Source organism: Bos grunniens, chromosome 20, assembly GCF_055505025.1.
Source record: "Bos grunniens cultivar Pamir isolate PY7600 chromosome 20, Bosgru_T2T1.0, whole genome shotgun sequence".
Taxonomy (NCBI): Eukaryota; Metazoa; Chordata; class Mammalia; order Artiodactyla; family Bovidae; genus Bos; species Bos grunniens.
This window is the reverse complement of record NC_141184.1, coordinates 41,569,889-41,593,551: the sequence shown is the minus strand read 5'-3', so window position 1 is coordinate 41,593,551 and position 23,663 is coordinate 41,569,889. Positions and strand designations below refer to the sequence as shown.

The following is a 23,663-nucleotide window of genomic DNA, read 5'->3' as shown; positions in this document are numbered from 1 at the left end:
GACTCCACTGCCTGGGATGATCTGATTCGGTCAGATTAGAGCCTACAGAAAGCTAAGACTCTGTGTGATGGTGGAAGGCCTTGAACGCTTGTATTCTCCTTAGTATTAACTGAGGGAGAAAATAAATGAAAAGCAATGCAATTTATTCTGAGGGCAAGGTGGTTATTTGCTTCTACTTATGGATTATTTATTAAATTTTGTTCTTGACTGCAGTTAAATTGGTGAGACTGGCAGCGTCATCGGTTGGGGCAAGTCTGCTAGTCTTACCTGGAGCATTCAGCTCCATAACTGTTCCTTAAAAAGGTTTTTTGCCATTTTGTTCCATAATAAGCTATTCTCAAACTCTGGTAATCACCATCAACAGAACACTGATAATTTCTATTTTGGTAATTCTATGAAATGAATGTAGATGTGTTGAGAGAAACAAAAGTATCACCTCTGAGTGTGCATCTATAATTCAATTGACCACATCTTACTGTTTCTGATCAAAAATTTAGTATATCTTGTCATTTTCTTTCCTGTTGTGGGAAAAATTCATAAACATGCCCTGTTCAATCAAGAAAATCTGTAGCAATTAATGAGAATATGAGTCCTTTGAGAATCTGAATTCAGCTGTAATATAATGTGATAAATATCAAGCCATCTCATAAGATTACTGGAAGGATTCCCTAAAATAAGACATACGTAGTGCATCAGTGATGGTTCAATTTTTTAGAATTATGCTTATTTTTATTCTAGCAAGTTCATTAAAACTTGCTTCAAGTCTTTAATCCTGTTTAAATTATATAGTATAAATTAATAAATGCTCACAACAAAATAAGTATAATATCTAAGAGTTGATACACGAATTCCTCTTACAAAAGAAACTGTTCTTGATAAACTTCTGGATTACAGAAGATAAGACCCAGGAACTCATGTGGCCCCCTTAACTTATTCATTGTTGCATTCATTGAAAGTTTACTATTAGGCATTGAAGTTATAGCAACAGACAAAACATATAAAGCCATTGTTCTCACAAAGTTAATGTTCTACTAGGGGAAAAGACACACACACACGTGCCTAACGTCAAGCAGCAATTTGTGCCATGAAGCAAATAGTGCAATAAGACAGACAATAACTAAATAGGTGACAGGGCTTAGGATGGGTAGGATGTTCACAAAAGGCATCTTTGAAGAGGTAGCAATTGAATCAAGATCCAAATGAGGTGACATGACAGGTAAATAGAATTGGAAGCAGAGCAAAGAACAAATTCAAAGGATCTGATTTGAGAATGGATGTAGCAAGTTGTTGAGGCACCAGGAAGGCCAGGGTGGCCAGAACTTAGGGTGTAAAGAACTTTGGACTTTATTCTAAGAGCAGCTCTTTTTCTCACAACCATATAGGAGTGACTCAGTTATTTTGAATGAGATAACAAAATGATTTCTTTAAATGAATCCACGGAATATTCATCAGAAGGACTGATGTTGAAGCTGAAGCTCCAATACTTTGGCCACCTGATGAGAAGAACTGACTCACTGGAAAAGACCCTGATGCTAGGAAAGATTAAAGGCAGGAGGAAAAGGGGACAACAGAGGATGAGATGGTTGGATGGCATCACTGACTCAATGGACACGGGTTTTAGCAAGCTCTGGGACTTGGTGATGGACTGGGAAGCCTGGCATGCTGCAGTCTAGGGGGTCACAAAGAGTTGGACATGACTGAGTGAGTGAACTGACTGATGTGCTATTAATTTTAAATAATTTATTTAAATTGAATTAAATTAAACAGTATTGCAATACTAAAATGAAAGAATAGTCATTCCCACTAACCCAGTACCTCTTCCTGAAAGGAACCGGTATTATCATTTGGTGTATTCTTCCAGTTCAAAATATAGTTATTTACCTCCAAAATAGAAACATATCATAGACATCATTTTGCATCCTGATTTTTTTTACTTCGTAATATCTCTTAGATATTTTTCCTCTCAAGGATGTACTTGTTTTCATTATTTTTAAATGACTGCTGTATGGATGTTTAAATCATTTAAGTCACACTGTATGGATTATCTTAGTCAATTTAATTGGGTTGTAATATAGGAAGCTTTATTTTTAATTTTTGCTGTTACAATGTTTGTATTGTGTGCATTTTCAGTTGTGCCTGACTCTTTGAAACCCCATGGACTGATCCCACCAGGCTCCTCTGTCCATCTGATCCTCCAAGCAAGAATACCGGAATGGGTTGCCATTTGTTCCTCCAGGGGATTTTCCTGACCCAGGGATGGAACCCACGTCTCCTGCACTCCTGTATTGGCAGGCAGATTATTTACCACTGAACCATTTGAGAAGCCCATTACAAACAATACTGTTATTTAAATCTTGGGATGTATATATAAATTAATGAATTTATTCCAAAGCACACTTCTACAGGGACTGAAGGACTGGTGGAAATTCCTATCAAGAAAGATGGCTGAACGGATCAGGGTGGCCTTATACTAAATGTAGAGTCATTATTCTGCAGCAGTGTAAATGCTTTGCCCTCTTAATCTTCCCCATCCCAATATTCCAAAAAGTTCTCTACATTCATGAGTGTTTCATTTGCAAGGGCTGCATTTTTGTTTTGTGGATAAAGAATAGCTCAGAGCATAAATTTAAAATGATATGGTGGATATAAAAGACAGGAAACATAGAAACTCAGACAGAGGGTGGAGGAAGAGTAACCATTAAGAACTTAAGCTGCCTGGATTTTACTGACATTTGAAAAGTGTTTCCTCCTTCCACAAGGTGGGTATCAAGATTCAAGGCAATCTTATCTAGATCTCATGGAAGACAAGGTGGTCCCACCTGACATCTGGGTTGCATATTTAATGCCCAAACTTCCAAGGAGGAGGGAATCAATCAAACTAACTCTTTTGATTTCATGTAAACAAAATAACAAACTGATGGACTGATTGCTTCACTTGTTTTGGATTTATATATACACAACTACGTACCAGTGATGAAAAATAAAACATCATCTTAAACTCAGAACAATAGACAAGACTGTATTCTATTGTTCATAGCAATCAATGTTATAAAGAATAATGTATCTACTAAAGGTATTCTTCACATTTTGCAAGGTACCAGAAAGAACATTAATTATAGGCAAATAATCATCACTTATCCAGAACACAAATAGCTTCATTCATAATTGTGGCTTCTTTGCTTTTCTTCCTTCAGTCTATAGTGTGGTACTTTATTGTTTGTTCTTATCTCCCCAATAGAGTAAGCTGAAAAAGAGGAATAGAAACCTATATCAATATTTTCATCTGCCCAACTAAATGTTTAAGGGCAATACCAATATTTCTATTACATAAATTAGGGATTTCCATGTGTTTTAGTCAGATTTTAATTTAGTTTAATTTCTTAAAAACAAATGCTGTTTCAGCTATCAAAAATGAGCCAATTATTAAATATGTCCCTATATAAATTAGAAAGATATTCAATAGCATCTACTTGTCTCTGCTTATAAAAATCTTTACACATTCACTGTGGAAAATATAAATATATACAACAAAACCTGGGTGTTTTCTGCTTATTTGTAGTGTCTATATTTCTGTCTATATACTCTGAATAAATCACATGGATATTAAGCTAAAATGTGGATTACCAAATTAAGTTATAAATATACTCCTGTAAATGCCCTCTAATAATTATAAATATAGAATTATATAACTATACTCCCATCCAAAATCAGAAAAAAAGACTAATCTTCCTTTCAGCCTTTTCTAATTCCCATGGCTTCAATTATCATCTATTCAAAACACGTATCTGATATAGATTCCTCTTCTGGATTGTAGATCTGCCTATCCAACTGTCTGCTAGAAATATCTGTTTAGATTTCTCAAGTACACCTCAAAGTCAGCAAGTGGAAACCACCATAAGAAAGCTATTTCACCCGAAAACATTTCTTTCCTTCAATATTTCTCATTGTAGTTAAGGGTGATACCATCTATGTACCCAATTGATCAAGCCAATTATCTTCTTTCCATTTCTTTCACTCTTCATATACAATCACTGTCTTATTTAATTTGCCTCCTAAATATTTTTTTGTTTCATTACACTTTTTTCCATCCTCACTGTTTCTACCCTAAGATCACTACTTCTTTCACCTGGGTGACACAGTCCACGTGAATGGGCTACTGGAGTTATAGCTTAGGCAACATTTGGAGGCCTTCTAGCCTCAGCTTGTATCATCTTCCTCTCAAACTCTACTCGCTAGCATATTAAACATCTTTTAGCTCCTTAACATTTCATATTCTCTTATCTTGGAGTCACCAGACTATCTGTACTCTTTGCCTAGTGTACATAGCGCAGATAAATAATCTATGTAGCATATATATACATTACAGCATAAATTATTAAATATGCTATATATACATGAACACACACACACACACACACACACACATATATGCCATGAAAGTAAAAGTGTTAGTTGCTCAGTTGTGTCCGACTTTTTGTAACCCCATGGACTGTAGCCCACCAGGCTCCGCTGTCCATGGAATTCTCCAGGCGAGAATACTGGAGTGAATAGCCATTCCCTTCTCCAGAGGATGTTCCCAATCCAGAGACCAAACCTGGGTCTCCGGCCCTGCAGGCAGATTCTTTACCGTATGAGCCACCAGGGAATACACATAATTTTCTCTGAGACACTACTTTTTATCATCACCTCTCTTATCACCATCACGGTTGAGTTGAGTTTTCCACTGATATAATCCCAAAACATCTGTTACTTTCTAATCAGAAAACGTATTACTTTTATTATAATTACTCATTTGCCTGATTACACCCTCCAGCTGCATCAAAGATGTGTATTTTTTTTTATTACTATGGCTCCAATATCTAGCACTACCAATATTCCAACTACCAGAGTAAGCAGAAGAAATATTTCCTAAAGGCAAGAATTAATGAATCAATAAATATATGCTAATATTTCATGCAAAAATATGATAATACAAGGGTCATGACTATTCAAATCAAGAATTGTGTTTAAGTAGGAGATATTTGTAGAGTTAATGTCATTATTCTTGTTCCACCTGTAAGGTAAAATGTAGTGCTTATTCTTTATTTCGAAAAGCTGAATTATTAACACTGCCTCTGTAGTAAAAAGGCTTAAGGAAAGACTGGGATCCATGATCCATGGTGTGTCTTATGGCCTTTTGGACATGACAGCTCAACTTTAACTGAACACAGCCAGACAACTCTCAAGGCTAAAATCTTAAGTTGTCAGCAAATTGTTTTCCAAAAGAATAATTACTACTGCAGCAAAATCATGTAAATAAAAAATGGAAAGCCATGACAGGTCATCTAATCTCTCCTGTGAGAATACTCTCAGATGTTGGCCTCAATGATCTTCAGGGTGAATTTTAAGTACAACCAGTAATGTAAATCCTACCTTTACCCTTGGGAGGCTGTTGTGCAAACCAAAAGTTTTCATTGCTTCTACTTGGATGAAATATTTTATAATTTGTCTTTTTCTTGGTGTGTTCATTTTAGTCTAGCTCTCTGGTGCCTCTATCTTTTTAGGTTTCATAAATAAAAATAAGTGGTGAGACAATCTTAGAGCAATAGTTTTCATTCAACTGACAAACCAGTTGCAAGCAGCAAAAGCACCCTTTCCATTTAAAGGTATACCTAATGGTGACAATATTTTTTTTCTATTCTAGGTTTAGTATGTTTTTATTTCATTCTATTGATGTTTAAAAGTTGAAAGGGGTGAACAAGTCAGAATTTATCACTCCAGTAGGTTAAACCTTAAATAAAGAACAGAAATGGTATGAACCTAACAGAAGCAGAAGATATTAGGAAGAGGTGACAATAATACAGAATACACAGAAGAACTGTACAAAAAAAATCTTCATGACCCAGATAACCACGATGATGTGATCACTCACCAGAGGCAGGCATCCTGGAATGCAAAGTCAAGCGGGCCTTAGGAAGCATCACTAAGAACAAAGCTAGTGAAGGTGATGGAATTTCAGTTGAGCTATTTCAAATCCTAAAAGATGATGCTGTGAAAGTGCTACACTCAATATGCCAGTAAATTTGGAAAACTCAGCAGTAGTCAAAGGACTGGAAAAGGTCAGTTTTCATTCCAATCCAAAAGAAAGGCAATGCCAAAGAATGCTCAAACTACGACACAATTGTACTCATCTCACACGCCAACAAAGTAATGCTTAAAATTCTCCAAACCAGATTTCAACAGTACATGAACCATGAACTTCCAGATGTTCAAGCTGGATTTTGAAAAGGCAATGGAACCAAAATGCCAACATCTGTTGGATCGTCAAAAAAGCAAGAGAGTTCCAGAAAAACATCTACCTCTGCTTTATTGACTATGACAAAGCCTTTGACTGTGTGGATCACAACAAACTCTGGAAAATTCTTAAAGAGATAGGAATACCAGACCACCTGACCTGTCTCCTGAGAAATTTGTATGCAGGTCAAGAAGCAACACTTAGAACTGTACATGGAACAACAGAATGGTTCCAAATTGGGAAAGGAGTACATCAAGACTATATATTGTCACCCTGCTTATTTAACTTATAAGCACAGTACATCATGCAAAATGTCAGGCTGGATGAAGCATAAGCTGGAATCAAGATTGCCAGGAGAAATATCAATAACCTCAGATATGCAGATGACACCACCCTTATGGCAGAAAGTGAAGAAGAACTAAAGAGCCTCTTGATGAAAGTGAAAGAGGAGAGTGAAAAAAAGTTGGCTTAAAACTCCATATTCATTCATCGAACCTAGACTGGTGATCTATTTCATATATCGTAACATACATGTTTCAATGTTATTCTCTCAAATCATCCCACCGTCACCTTCTCCCACAGAATCCAAAAGTCTGTTCTTTACATCTGTGTCTCTTTTGCTGTCTCACATATAGAATCATCATTGCCATCTTTCTTAGTTCCACATATATGTGTTATTATACTGTATTGGTGTTTTTCTTTCTGACTTACCTCACTCTGTAAAATAGGCTCCAGTTTCATCCACCTCATTAGAACTGATTCAAATCCATTCTTTTTAATAGCTGAGTACTATTCCATCGTGTATATGTACCATAGCTTTCTTAGCCATTCATCTACTGATGGACATCTAGGTTGCTTCCATGTCCTGGCTATTATAAACAGTGCTGCGATGAACATTGGGATACATGTGTCCCTTTCAAATCTGGTTTCCTTGGTGTGTATGCCCAGTAGTTGGATTGCTGGGTCGTATGGGGCACTCAGGGCCAGTGCACTGGTACAACCCTGAGGGATGGGATAGGGAGGGAGGTGGGAGAGGGGTTCAGGATGGGGGACACATGTACACCCATGGCTGATTCATGTGAATGTATGGCAAAAACCACTACAATATTATAAAGTAATTAGCCTCCAATTAAAATAAATTAATTAATTTACCAAAAAAAAAACCCACCTCATATTCAGAAAACTAAGATCATGGCATATGGTCCCATCACTTCATGACAAATAGATGGGGAAACAATGGAAACAGTGACAGACTTTATTTTTTTTTTGGCTCCAAAATCACTTCAGATGGTGGCTACAGGCATGAAATTAAAAGACACTTGCTCTTTGAAAGAAAAACTATGACCAACCTAGACAGCATATTAAAAAGCAGAGACATTACTCTGCAGACAGAGGTCCATCTAGTCAAAGCTATGGTTTTTCCAATAGTCATATATAGATGTGAGAGATGAACTATAAAGAAAGCTGAACACTGAAGAATTGATGCTTTTGTACTAAGGTGTTGGAGAAGACTCTTGAGAGTCTCTTGGACTGCAAGGAGATCCAACCAGTCAATTCTAAAGAAAATCAGTCTTGAATATTCTTTAGAAGGACTGATGTTGAAGCTGAAACTCCAATACTTTGGCCACCTGATGTGAAGAACTGACTCATTGGAAAAGACCTTGATGCTGGGAACGATTGAAGGCGGGAGGAGAAGGGGATGACAGAGGATGAGATGGTTGGATGGAATCACTGACTCAATGGACATGAGTTTGAGCAAGATCTGGGACTTGGTGATGGACTGGGAAGCCTGCTGTGCTGCAGTCCATGGGGTTGCAAATAGTTGGACACGACTGAGCAACTGAACTGAACTGAACTGAAACTTCAAGAGACTCTTTAGGTTCATTTGCTGTAATGCAAAGAATTTTAATGAAATATTGTTTAATTAAACAAGGTTTCTGCTGGATCTGGAAAATCTGGGGATTATATAGAATGTTATGAAATTTATTTTTGTCTATTTGCTCAACATTTTAATCTTATTTTCCTTGAGAATCTTGCCAGTATCTTCTCAAGACATTATCCTTACATCTAATTAAATCAATCTTTGGTTCAATGGATAAGGCAATACTGGCTTTTTCATCTGCAACATTTCCCAAACATTAGTCTTCTGTGTACCAATTACCTGAATGTGTGCATATTTTATACTACTGTACAATATGTTTCTTGAGATAATGGTACTTGTTTGCATTCAAACGTATTTAAGTAGTATTTATGTCACTTAATCACTTTATCCCCTAATATATGCAAATGAATGCATTTTAAAACATTATTGCATAACTTCTAAAATTATCTTGTAGCTACAATTTGGAAAAGCTCTTCTACGATATTTCATGATAAATCTGGGGGAGAGGCAGATTCTGAGATGGACATGTTCCTCATCAACCATTGCCACCAGATCACCATCTTCACAGATGCCGAGGACCGAAAGTGCAGTGGTTGTATGAGGACAATCAACTTCATGACAGAGCACGACATTGCATGAGTGTGACTTCACCCACCAGACAGCACAGCCTCAGGCCCCAGCCACTGTGGGGCTAGCCTTCTTGGCAGATGAGACATTTGAGGCTTTGTGCTTTGAGCCCTTCCCCAGCGCACCTGAGCTGCCCTATGTGAGGAAGCATTAGAACTCAAGAAGCAAAGCCAATGAACAAGCAGTGTAGGAAGATGGTCTCCCCAGCCCTTCCCTGCCTTGGCTGTGCCCCACTAATCCCCTCTAATAAAAGAGATTTGGGTTTAAAAACATCTATAGATAATTGCCTTCTTCTTTCATAAAAGACATAAAAGAGTTATTTTCTGATAGTCTCCTTGAAATTAAAAGTCTGTATTGTGTATGCTGTTCTCTTATTACTATAAAATTAATTTAATTTAAACAAACATAGAAAAATCACAAGCATTATTTATAAAAATTAAAAGATTAGTTTTATTTCTTTGATACATTTCTAATAGAGGTACTACCGAACTTACTTTAATAAGAAATAAGATGTATCATTAATAATGTCTAAAATATTTAAAACATTCTATTTTATTGGCACTAGTTATTCCCTAAATATTATGCACTAATACTTTTTTACATAACATTTTCAAAATTCAACTGAAGTAAACATAAATTCTAAATTAGATATTGATTCATATGAACTCATATTTTGATCTGTTTTCTTTGGGTTCTACATCTGGTATCTCTGAAAACGCTTCTACTTAAATATTATTGAGAAAACTAGTTTTTACCAACCAATAAATAGAGATTTATAAAACTTCACCATTACAAAAACCTGCTGCAGTTATCCTCCAGTTGGATTCATTGCCATGTATTATTTGTGTTTATGATCTTTTAGCCAGTTCTCAATCCATGTGACTCTGCTCTCATCCAAAACAATTATAATTAATTTGCAACTAAAAGTTCATGATCCACTGTTTCAAATGCTTCACTGAAGCCCAAATACATGACGTCGACTCCATCCTCTTCTCCAGTTAGTTTTGTAACCCTCTCAAACAAGTCTATCATCACGGTCAGGCATGATTTGTTCATTATAGACCATGGTGTGTAAGGTTCAAAATTCCCTTGTCTTCTAACTGCTTACAGATTGCCCTTCAAAAGTGTATTCATTCCTTCACTCTATATTGAACTAACGCGTGGTTGTGTGTAAACCTTTGCTTTATTTGGGCATGTTTATAAAGAAGAAAAACTGAAGGAGAGTAACTTGTAGAATCATTGTAATTGATCTTTGCAAATTTTATAACACTTAAATGAAGAGCTTTGGGATCTTGGTCTTTTTTTTTATATTTCCTTAAGTTTCCATAAAATTTTTTTCATGAGAATTACTAAGGAGTTCAGCATTATTAACTTGTGGGTACTTACATTTTCAAAGGACTATGAAACTAGGCTAATTAGAGAAGTGTTTTGGCTCAGAGGGTTCATGTAATAAAGCAATAGATTTCATCATGACTCAAATAGAAAATGAGCTAATTGTAGGGTAGAGTGGAGTAAGTCAAAGAGGATCTAAGAATGTCTACTTGAGGGATAAAATTAATTTGTAACATTTATGTATAATATATAATTATAATTGAATTTTTATAAATACTTGAATGACTGTAATATAAAACTAGTTGTAAAAATAAAAAATTTATAACCTCTAAGATTTCCTTAGTGTACCAACAGCCCACTCATGACAATTACTGGTAAAATTTGCAATAAGCAATAGTTTTAATGGTATCAATTACTAATTGTATTGGCTCCAGTTTCTGTGATAGTTAAAATGCTTCATTATACATGAATAATTCTAAAGTGTAGAAAAGTTTATTCCTTTAATATTCTGTTGACATTTGCTGATTGTATATTAAATACTTGTTGACATTTACTGATGGTTGACAATTAGAAAATCTGTTGACATTTGCTGACTTTATAGCAAATGTCTTTGTCTTAAAAAATATCACTGCTTTAAAACTTCCAAACTACTTTTCAACTTCAGAATTATTTCTTTATATTTTAATTTTTAATTTTTAAATTATGAAAGTATGATAACACATTTACAGAGGAGACTTGGAAAATATAGAATAAGGATACATATAGTTCCACTATATATTACAATTATTTTTTAAAGTAGATAAATTAAGATTTTTAGTTGGAGTTTCAATATCAAATATTAATAGAATGAATATGAAGAGAAGTAGAATATGGATACATTCTGTATATTCTGTATATGAATATACAGAGAAGTAGAAGTAGGATATGGTAGACCTGAAAACACTATGAACCAATTCAAAATAACTAAGATTTATATACTTTTCACACAACAGGAGGATACAAATTCTATTCACATTCCCATAGATTGTAAACTAGGAGACACTGGAACATATCCAGGGACACAAAACAAGGTGCAAAAATTAATGGTTTAAAATTATTGAAATCATACAATTTATTCTCTTATCACATATTTTAAAGTGCAGTGTGACATTTACCAAGAGAGATCTTCGACTTAGGTATTAAAAGCCTCAATAAAGTTAGACTGAGAAAAGCACAGAGGGTGATTGCAGAGAAGGCATTTAAATGAGAAATTAACATCAAAAATGAGAAATTAATATTAAAGATACTTTACTCAAAATCCCATGTATTTCAAAATTAAATGTCTACTTTTAAATGATGAGTGTATCTAAGAAGCTATAACAAGGAAAAAATTAGAAAATATTTGTAATAGAATAAAAATGAAAAGAGAATTTACCAGAACTTTTCGCAGGCAGCTGAATCTGCTCAATGCAATTAAATACAGTGTGGAGTCTTGAGTAAGGTATGGAAACAAATAATGGACACTAGTATAAAATTTTGTGAAATTTGAACAAAATCTGTACTTCAGTTAATAATACTGTATCACATGTTAAATTCCTGTTTTTTTTTTAAACATAGTATTTCTTTATAGTCTCAGAATTGAATTAAAAGTTTCAAACATCATTCAAATTATTTTTAATTCACAAAGATAATAAATTTTCTAGACTTTTGGTAATACTAGATGCCAAAATACATGGAACTATATTGAAGTTTTGTGCAAATACAAATTAGAAATCTAGCATTCTATTCATACCAAGTCAAACAAGTGTAATCCAAGTGTCATGAATTTTTTTAACTAGAGAAAAATTCATAAATTTTCTTATATATATATCTTATATTATACACATTTTAGGACTTCCCAGATGGTGCTAGTAGTAAAGAACCTGCCTTCCAATGCAGGTAGATGTAAGAGACACGGGTTTGACCCCTGGGTTAGGAAGATCCCCTGGAGAAGGAAATGGCAACCCACTCCAGTGTTCTTGACTGGAGAATCCTATGGACAGAGGAGCCTGGCCAGCTACAGTCCAGGCTGTAGACAAGAGTCAGACACGATTGAAGCGATTGAAGTCGGACACGATTGAAGCGACTTAGCACATACATACTATACATACAAAAGCTTTTCTACTATGCTTGATAAAGGCTTGAGAAAAACAATAACAGCAAAAAAGAGACAGAGAAATTAAAAAACATAAACTAAATGAAATGTGAGCACTGAATATGAAATAGAAAAAGTGAAATAAACTGGATAAAATAAAAGATCATCATATAGTCCAGTTGGTTTTAAACATTGCTGCTCATTAGAAACATATCTGGAGCTTTGGAGAACAGCAATATCTGGGCATTTGCATTTTTCAAAAAGAATCCAAGATAGTTCTGTTATGCATCTGGATTTTAAAAAGTGATTACAAATTTTTCTATTAAATGGTAGTTTTAGCAATATAGAATTCTATTATTTTCTATTGACCAGTAATGATTCATTTGATAATCTTATCAAGTGAATAATAGCTACATAATCACAATACTAAAAGAAGTTTATCAATTTTCAAAGTCAATAGCCAGACAAAAAATAAAAGATCATTATAATTTCAAGCCATAATGGAAACATGATTAACCTAACAATATAAAATAATTATATATAATTTGAGGGGTTCAGTAGAGTGATGTGGTAAGTGGAAGTGCATACACGCACTTGTTATCTACTGCCCAGACAGTCTATGTCTTTTGGTTGGTGCATTTAATTCATTTATAGTTAAGGTATGTGTGTTCCTATCACCATTATCTTAATTGTTTTAGGTTTATTTTGTGTTGGTCTTTTCCTTCTCTTGTGTTTCCTGCCTAGAGAAGTTCCTTGAGTATTTGTTGCAAAGCTAGTTTTGTGGTGCTAAATTCTCTTCACTTTTGCTTCTCTGGAAAGCTTTTGACTTCTCCATCAAAAATGAATGAGAGTCTTGTTTGGTAGAGTATTATTTGTTGAAGGTTCTTCCTTTTCATCACTTTAAATATATCATGGCATTCCCTCCTAGATTGTAAAGTTTCTGTTGAGAAACTTTATGTGAGTTCTCTTGTATTTTATTTGTCATTTTTCCCTTTTTCTTTTAATATTTTATCTTTGTCTTTTATCTTTTTTTTTTTTTTTTGTCATTTTCATTATCATGTGTCTTGCTGTGTTCTTCCTTGGGTTTATTCTGCCTGGGACTCTCTGTGTTTCCTAGACTTTGTTGACTATTTCCTTTCCCATAATAGGGAGGTTTTCAGCTATTATTTCTTCAAATATTTTCTCAGATCCTTTCTCTCTTCACTTCTCCTTTTGTGACCCCTCTAATATGAATGTTAGTATGTTTAATGTTGTCCCAGAGGTCTCAGGCTGTCTTCATTTATTTATTTTTTATTCATTTTTGTATATTTTGTTCTGTGGCAGTGATTTCCACCATTCTGTCCTCCAGGTCAGTTATTCTGCTATTGATTCTTTCTAACGTATTGTTGGGGTTCCCAAGTGGCTCAGTGGTCAAGAATATGCCTGCCAGATGGCTCAGTGGTAAAGCATCGGCCTGCCAGGAAGGAGAGATGAATTAGATCCCTAGGTTGAGAAGATACCCAGGAGAAGGAAATGGCAACCCACTCCAGTATTCTTGCCTGGAATATCAAAGGAGCCTAGAAGGCTATAGCCGATGGGATAGCAAAGAGTCAGATGTAACTTAAAGACTAAACAACAGCAATAGAGTACTGTTCATCTCTGTTTACCTGTGCTTTGGTTCTTCTAGGTCTTCAGTAAATATTTCTTGCGCCTTCTCAATCTTTACCTCCATTCTTTTTTTCGAGATTCTGGATCATCTTCACTATCAATATTCTAAATTCTTTTTCTGGAATTTTGCTTATCTCCACTTCATTTAGCTATATTTATGGGGTTTTATCTTGTCCCTTCATCTGGGACAAAACCAGATGCTTTTTCATTCTTTTTAACTTTCTGTGATGTGGTTTTGGTTCTAGCAGCTGCAGGATTGTGATTCATCTTGCTTCTTCTGTTTGCCCTTTGGTAGGTGAGGCTGAGTCTTGTGCAATCTTCTTGATGGGAAGGACTGGTGATTAGAAAAACTGGGTTTTGCTCTGGTGGGCAAGGCCATGCTCACTAAAATTTTAATCCAATTATCTGCTGATGGATGGGGTTGTGCTCCCTTCCTGTAAGTTGTTTGGCTTGAGGTGACCCAGCCCTGGGGTCTTTGGGCTCTATGGTAGGGTTAATGGTGACCTCCAAAAGGACTTACACCAAGGGGCCTCCTCTAGGACTGCTATTGCCAATGCCCCCATTCCCACAGAGAGACACTGCTGACCCTTACCTCCACAGGGGATCCTTCAACACTTACAGGTAGGTCTGGTTCAGTCTCCTGTGGGGTTGCTACTCCTTTCCCCCGGGTCTTGGCATGAACAAGATTTTGTTTGTGCCCTCCAGTAGTGGAGTCTCTGTTTCCTCTTGCCCTGTGGAAGTCCTATAATCAAATTCCACTGGTCTTCAAAGTCAGATTCCCTGGGGATTACCAGTACCTTTGCTGGATCCCCAGGCTGGGAAGCCTGATATGAGGCTCAGAAGCTTCACTATGGTCGGAAAACTTCTTTGGTATTATTGTTCTCCAGACTGTGGTGGGTATGGGATTTGATTTTATCATGTTTGCACACCTCCTGCCATCTTGTTGTGACTTCTTCTTTGTCTTTGCATGTGGGGTATCTTTTTTTGGTGGGTTCCAGTGTCCTCCTGTGGATGGTTGCTCAATAGCTAGTTGTAATTTTTGTGCTCTCACAAGAGAAGATGAGCTCACATCCTTCTACTCTGCCATCTTGAACTGAACTCAAAATTACGAAAGTCTGAGAAATTGGCTGCTAAGTCACTTCAGTTGTGTCTGACTCTGTGCGACCCCGTAGACAGCAGCCCACCTGGCTGCCCCGTCCCTGGGATTCTCCAGGCAAGAACACTGGAGTGGGTTGCCATTTCCTTCTCCAATGCAGGAAAGTGAAAAGTGAAAGTGAATTCGCTCAGTCATGCCTGACCCTCAGTGACCCCATGGACTGCAGCCCACCAGGCTCCTCCGTCCATGGGATTTTCCAGGCAAGAGTACTGGAGTGGGGTGCTATTTCCATAATATATGTCCTTTCTGTTCAGGATAATTTAATAACATGCTTATAAGTTATTTTAAAACAGCATTTGCAAATTGAATATCCATGTTTAAAATGCTTTTGCAAACATCTTGCTTTCCCAGTTACCAAAATTATTATTTTTAAAATGAAAACACATTATGTATATTGTCTTATCCTGATCCAAATCAGTAAGAAAGTATTTACATTTATAACTGAAGAAAGTTCTTATTTTTTTAAGTCTGATTAATATCTAAAAGAGTTCTAGGCTAGGACTTGGCCACTAAGGGGCCTGGCAATTTAAATTTAAGCAGACATATAACTGGTAATGGAGCAGGAGGTGTGTGTTCATGGACAATCAAAGAAAAAGGAAAACACTTTATTGTTTTCCAATTCTAATTTCTGGAAAATTCTGTGAAATTGTAAATGGGAAACAAACAAACTTTTGTGAGTTGAAGTACATATGATTTAAAGGCTAACTGGCCTGTGATATTGGAACAGTGTGGAAGAAATTGAGCACAATGTTTTTAATAGAAAAATTATTTGTAACACTTTCTATTTCAAGGATTGGTTCCCTTCAATTTTGCTTACTGAGAATGTGTTTGTTTATCTGTTCATTATTTAAATAAAAACACATATTAAAAAGAGATTTCTAGGATGGGGAACACATGTATACCTGTGGTGGATTCATTTTGATGTATATAATACAATTATATAAAGTTTAAAAATAAAATAAAATTTAAAAAAAATAAATAAATAAAAAGAAATTTCAAATCTCAAAAAAATTTAATCCTTATTTTCAATATTTACTGATAGCTCTTTTTATTTTATAAAGGCTCTTCTTATTGTTCTGATAGAAACATTTGACAGTTAAGTATTTTGCACTGAATGTAATGTGTTTAATGTAGTCACATGAATAAACACACCATATTAGCTACATGACAATTCAATTAAAAAAAAATTAACAATGACCATCATTTGCTTAAAACATTAGATCCCAATGCAGGTAAAACGGCCCTTCCCGGCTTTGTTCACCTCAATTTCATGTACCTAGAGGCACTCAGTGTGTCTTCACTGGCTACATTTAACTCGGAAAGTTTAAATTTTTACATTTTTTTCCACATAGGGGAAAACCTACATTTGAATCTGCATAATAGACACTCAAGATTCACAGAAACAGTCTCCCAACTAAGATATAGGTCTGATTTAAATTCACAATAAAAATGTTTAAATGTTTCCAAATGAAAACTAAAAGGGCTAATATGAAAATAATGTTCTATCTTTTCTACTTCAAAACACTTTTTATTATTTTAATTTAAATATTTTTAATATTGTAACTTTTCTCAGGAAAATATCGTCTGTTCAGTGATGACAGGAGAAACATCTAATTTGTTCTCTGCAGATTCCTTGGTATTTAGAATAATACTTGAATTGAGACATAGAAAATCCTTGGTAAGTATTTGCTGAATAAATGAATTCATGCATCAGTGCTTAACTAGAGAAGCAGAAACAGTAGGAGATCTGCTTTAAGAGAATTGTTGCAAGGAACTGACTTACGCAGTTGTGGAGACTGGCTAGGCACCTCCAGAATCCACTGAGGCAGGCTGTCAGGAAAGCAGTCTGAAACTCTTGGTCAGGGTCTGATACTGCTGTCCACAGGTAGAATTTCTTGTTCACCAGGGAAACCTCAGATCTGCTCTTTAGGCATTTTAACTGACTGAATAGACTCACTCAGATTATCTAGGATACTTTTTCTTATCTAAAGGCAACTGTTTATAGATCTTAATCACATCTAGAAAATGCCTCCATAGAAACATCTAGATTAGTTTTTGGTTGAATAACTAGAGACTGTAATTTAGCCAAGCTGACACATCAAGAAAACATATATAAACCAAATAGGTATTACCTTTTGTTGGTAGTAGCTAACCCATCCCTGATAACTAAAAAGGGGGTAGATAGTCCTTCTAACAGGTACCATTTATGTGACACTTATTATATGGCCTTAAGTTTATTTGATACTAAGATTTTCATGCATATTATAACTTTCAATAATTTTAGAATCCTTAATTTTGTCCTCATTCTCCAAAGAAGAAACTTGAGGTTAAAGTTTTAAATTTTTCTAAGTTAACTATCTAGTGAGAGTTGAAAGCTAAAATATACTACTACCAAAGTCCTAACTTCTAAAAACTATAATCCTAGCATGGCATTATTAAACAAAAATATGGCATATACAGAAAGGGAATTCTTTACTAAAGAATTTCAGTTTTACTCCAATATAATTGTTCCTTCCTCCTCCCCTCCATTGCTGTGTTCCTCTGTTACTCCTCAACATTTCTGAGAAAGTGTTGAAAGAGAATATAGGATACTTGAGATACTGATTACAAAGATATTATCATTTGTGTCTTATTACAACAGACTATTTTGAAAGCCACTAAAATGCTTTATTAGCCAACAGCAGTAGGAAAAACAAACTTTTTTCATCTGCAACTGTCAAAGCTTATGCTAAAATTATTATTGACTTCTTATTTAACTTTATTCAATGTCTGGGACTGGTTTTTAGAAATGTTCGTAACTGAAAAGTAAGAACAAGATTTCAGCTCTTAGGCATGTAATAAATTATTTCTCCATAATAGTGTTTTATTCTGCTTTGTCTTTTTCTGCCTTACTACTTAGTTTTCTTATTTACATAGCTAAGACCCTAACTACCATTATGTATAACTCTTAAATGTAGTCTGGTCTTCTGAATCATATAAAAATAATCAAGAGAGAGATCAAAATGCTTTTACTGATATATAATCAAATAGTATTATTACATATTACAAATTTTACTAATTATTATCCAGCCTAAATTTATAAGAGTTGGGACTTTGATAGTGAATTTGATTTGTGAACTTCATAATGAGTCTCAACCTGTTCATTATTTTTCAAACCTAAAAGTTATAATGATATCTTAAGAAATAAAGCTAGTAATTCATTTTAGCTTTTTCTTAACAAAACAAACCCTTTTATATAATATTAAACATAATTTTCTTTTATTTAATGTTAGTGCTACAGTGCTAGCTGTAGTTAGCTACAGTTCTGTGACTGTCCAAAAGATAGAAATGGAAGAGAATTTGTAGAAAAATCCAAATGCAGTCCAAAAAGACGAAAGTCCTCCCAAAAGAAAGAAAAATGAAAACAGATGCAGTGTCATCCTCCATTATGTTAGCTTGTGCATGGTTCTTGCTAAAGAACAGACATTCAATCTGCTTTGAATTATTTGTCATTTGGCTTCTTTATATTTCCATGCTTTATTTTGCATTTGTTCACTACTCATTGTGTTACACAATCTACATTCTGCAAAAATAATGTTAATATATATTCTCACCAAGGATTGAGATGTGCATAACCAAGTTTAGAAACTACACAAACCTTGATGTTTTAGACTTTGCAACCAAACTTGATTGCTCTGGGGTCTGGGTTCACTTGCTCTTGGCCCAGTTGAATGTAAAAGTCCAATGAATTTGATTTTAAAGGGCTTGTAAAATATTCAAAAAGCTTCTTGCACATCAAATAGCTCTCAAGACAGAACATTTTGATGAGTTTAGTGTAAATGAATCAGAAACATATGGATTAAATTTACCTTAAAATACTCCTGGGTTTAAGAATTAAGAGAAAATGTGCTTGGCAAAACACATTTTGGGTTTTGCCTAACCCAGAACATTGGAAAAGTAGTTCAAGATGTTTGACGAACCCAAAACATGACTGGGTTCACCCATCCCTAATCTCCTGTGGTAATAGCAAAGGACAGGCAGACACAGATTTTAGGTGCCTAAATCTAACTCAGGTTTTTATCATGGTTGTCCCAAACTATTGGCTAACTTGAGAATGCCTTACCTTGTCTAAAGCAAATTTGTGCTATGTGCTTTAAACAACCCCTGCTTAAGGACTGTACAATGTGTGTTTTATACAAAGGGTGTGGTTCTTCATAATTGCAGCAGCTTCTATGTATCCACTCAATAAAAAAAAAAGAGAGAAATAATGTTTAGCTTACCTAGAGAATATCCCCAGTGGCTCAGTGGTAAAGAATCTGCCTGCAATACAGGAAACCCGAGTTTGACCCCTGGGACGGGAAGATCCCAGTGAAGGGCGTGGCGGCTGCTGCTGCTAAGTCGCTTCAGTCGTGTATTGGAGTCGTGTACTGGAGTGGGTTGCCATTGCCTTCTCCGGAAGGGCGTGGCAACCCACTCCAGTGTTCTTGCCTGGAGAATCCCACGGACTGAGGAGCCTGGCAGGCTGCAGTCCATGGCGTCATAAAGAGTTGGACACAACTGAAGCAACTGAGCACACTCTCAAAGATTATCAAGAGATGCAGAGGCTTCAATATTAATCTCAATGACTATGTGTTTGAATTGAATAAAAAGTTTATCAATTATTTCTACCTCTAAAATTAATTAAAATATGCTAAAGAAGACAATGTTCAAAAAGAAGCAACATATACTATAGTAAATATTGTGAAATTTGATTTCCTTTTTCCAATTTGGTTTTATTCTTACACAAGAAATGGGCATTGAATATGAGCAAGTCATTAAATTATCTGAATATAACTTTAACCCAAAAGCAACCATTCATTACTTATTTAGGGAACTTCCTGAATTGCTTTACAGTTGAATTATAGCTAAATCTTTGTGAGGAAACAAATGTGAAAGAAAAAAGTTTTTTTATCTGCCATCTTTCTTCTCTTTCAGTAAACAAACAGCCAGGGAGAGATACAGATCTCACATTAATGGAAATAAACAGATTCCTATGAATTGTTGGCTCAAAGAATTTCAAGTTATAGCATAAAAACTCACATTGTAAAATTGAGCAAATCATGTAGGAATGTCGAAGAACCAATTAAGATAGTGTGTTAAAGATAACATCGAAAGTGCAAACTATATGCGACTTTTTGTGGCAAGTAATATATAAATGTAAAATGTATTCATGAACATTATGTTAGTAAATATAAATGACACTTTACCATACAAGTTGGAAGATTAGAAAGTGCTTTTCACAAGGAATATTATTATATTATGAAGTAATCATAATCTATTTTCTGCAACATAAGAAATTACTAAGGAGGTATAAAGATCTATTTTTGCACATTTTTATACAAAAAGATTACATTTAAAAAATATGCTTTGTTTATTGTTGTTTAGTCACTAAGTTATATCTGACTGTTTTGTGACCCCATGGACTGTAGCCTGCTAGGCTCCTCTGTCCATGGGATTTCCCAGGCAAGAATACTGGAGTGGGTTGCCATTTCTTCTGCCAGGGGACCTTCCCAACCCAGGGATGGAATCCACGTCTCCTGCTTTGGCAGGTGGGCTCTTAACCGCTGAGCCACCAGGGAAGCCCAATGTACTCAAATAATAGATTACAAATAAGTAATATTTATTATCAAACAAATAACTAAAAGGTAATTTGATTCATAAAGTGCTTATATAAAAATGTAGGCACATGGAGAATATATGTCTTTTAATAATAAAAAATAGAACTACAACACTTTAAGTAAGTAGTTTTCCATCAGCCTTTACTTTCTTTTTTTTCCTTTATTTTTTTTAATTCTATATTTTTTCTTTTTTTAATATAATGAATCAGCCAGCCTCTACTTTCTAAAACTAAGTAACTAAACATATTCTCATCATACTAAAGGAATGTCATCAATATGTACTTAAGATGTATACTTTAATTCTAGTGGGAGTTGGTGATGGACAGGGAGGCCTGGTGTGCTGCAATTCATGAGGTCACAAAGAGTCGGACACGACTGAGTGACTGAACTGAACTGAATACTTAGCCTTTGGATTCTTATTCACCATACAATTAACTTGATTATCCCATAGATATTTACTGAGCACCCACTATGGGCAAGACATCCATGGGGGATAGCACGGAATAATGTAAAAGAAGACAAAAATTGTATTGCCTAACAGTGTAACAAGGGGTGCTATTAGAATCATTTAATTCATAGTGAGTTTATTTTGTTTAAAAAGATAAGGATGTATAGAACATATTTTAATCAATATGAATTAGTGTGAATTTTGTATCATATGAAGACAATTGCACAAATGCTATGCATAAAATATTATAGTGTGTATATGAATAAATAACACAAATAAGTATAGAATGCTTAATGTTATATAACAGAACAGACATGAGGAAGGGGGCTTGGTCTTAGGAGAAAGCAATTTCAAAGTTGTCTGTGTGGAAGATTGCCAATTATCTTAAAAAACCTTTGGCTACTGATGAATGATAATTACAAGGATTATAGCCTGCTTCCAGCTAAGTTGATAGAGATAAATAGAAGATATTAGCCATCTAGATGTGTGTTCCAAGGACTACATGTGGCCAAATCACTAGGAGAATTTGCTAACAAGAGCAGTTTTCTGATATTGTACTTCTGGGAGCAAAGCCCATCCATCCTAATTGTTAACACAATTTTCAAATGATTCTTAAGCACATTTAAAAACCACTATTCTAAGTTTTATCAGGAATCTTTTTTGGAAAGATGATGACAGTTTTGGCAGGTAGTCAGTGAGCAGACACTGAAGACCATTTATTCTCTTATGCTATACAAAGATACTGTAATGTGAATAACAGTGTTTTGTAAGCTTTGGGGGGCATACATTTTGACATATGTATATTTCATACTACAGCCACTTAATAACTATATATTGACTTTTACTATAAATAGATGGTTTAATTGTATCTACAAACCAGTTATTGTGTTTCTATCTTGTTACTTTCATATGTTAGCTTCATAGATGTCCTAACATGACTACACACCTGGCACTTGGTAGCAACTTTTATTAGGAAACTAGGGAAAAAGTGAAAGAACTCAGGGAAATACATTCCCCAAATTACTGACACTTGCCTGGAAAATCCCATTGACAGAGGAGCCTGATAGGCTGCAGTCCATGGGGTCGCTAAGAGTCAGACACGACTGAGCGACTTCACTTTCACCTTTCATTTTCATGCACTGGAGAAGGAAATGGCAACCCACTCCAGTGTTCTTGCCTGGAGAATCCCAGGGACGGCGGACCTGGTGGGCTGCCGTCTGTGGCGTCCCACAGAGTCGGACACGACTGAAGTGACTTAGCAGCAGCAGAGGCCAGTGTTATCAAACACTTTAAAAAGGTTCCCATCAAAAATGATTGTTTTCTAGTTCTAGTTTTTTAGTTTGGGTAATATTTCAGTTATATGGAAATATGCTGCCTTTCCATTCATTCATATAGAGAGGTAGTCTTGATCTCAGATAAACTAGACATAACTCAGATTATATTTTTATTTTACTTCCTTCTTATTTCCTTATAGATCCAGCAAAAAAATAAAAAATAAATAAAACCATTTGGGGATGTGAAACAGAAAAAAGTATACCATACCAACAGCTGTCACACACACACATGCAGAATAACAACAGATAAGTAGAAATAAAGAAATACATGGAGTCTGAAAGTGAAAAGTGAAAGTGAAGTCGCTCAGTCGTGTTTCACTCTTTGCAACCCCATGAACTGTAGCCTACCAGGCTCCTCTGTCCATGGGATTTTCCAGGCAAGAATACTGGAGTGGGTTGCCATCTCCTTCTCCAGGGAATCTTCCTGACCCAGGGATTGAACCCCGGGTCTCCCCCATTGTAATCAGATGCTTTTACCTTCTGAGCCACCAGGGCAGTCTTGGGTCAGGAAATGGAAGGGGCAGAAATACAGCATCTCCCCTAAGCACATGTTCCACTCAGATCATCTTCACTTTTAGCATTTTCTGCTTAGAAAAAGAGCAATCTGCAGACATTAACACAGTTTCCCCTCCTCGTAATTTCACCACAACATACACACTTCACCTTACAATTTTTACCTTTTTTACTCTGATCTAAGAGACAGGTGTCCCTGCTATCTAAGGCTATCATTATACTTCGATTCCTCTTTTCCTGAATTTATCTCACTTCATATAGCCTCCCTCCCTCTTAAGGCACCTCCTTCAATCATTCTTCTATACACAGTCAAGGTTTTATCAGAAAGTCTTGACATTCACCTGTATTTAGCTATTGCCTATTCTTTCTTCAACTCACTTGTAATTGAATTCCGCCTCTACTAAGCCACTAAAATTGCTCTTATTAATGTTAACATTTGTGTGCTAAGTCACTTCAGTCATGTCTGACTCTGCAACCCTACGGAATGTAGCCTGCCAGGCTCCTCTGTCCTTGGAATTTCCCAGGCAATAATACTGGAGTGGGTAGCCATGCCCTTCTCTAGGGGATCTTCCTGACCCAGGGATTGAACCTGCATTTCTTATGTCTCCTGCATTGGCAGGCGGGTTCTTTATTATTAGTACCACCTGGGAAGCCCCAATATTACCAATGGTTAAGCCCAGTGGAGGCTTTTTTAAAATCTA

The 23,663-nt window shown here is 35.5% G+C and overlaps 1 pseudogene; it reads left to right on the top strand.

Annotated features, from left to right (window-relative positions):
- Positions 1–8,675: 8,675 nt before the first annotated feature.
- LOC147350314 (elongin-B pseudogene) lies at positions 8,676–9,055 on the top strand (annotated as a pseudogene).
- Positions 9,056–23,663: the final 14,608 nt, after the last annotated feature.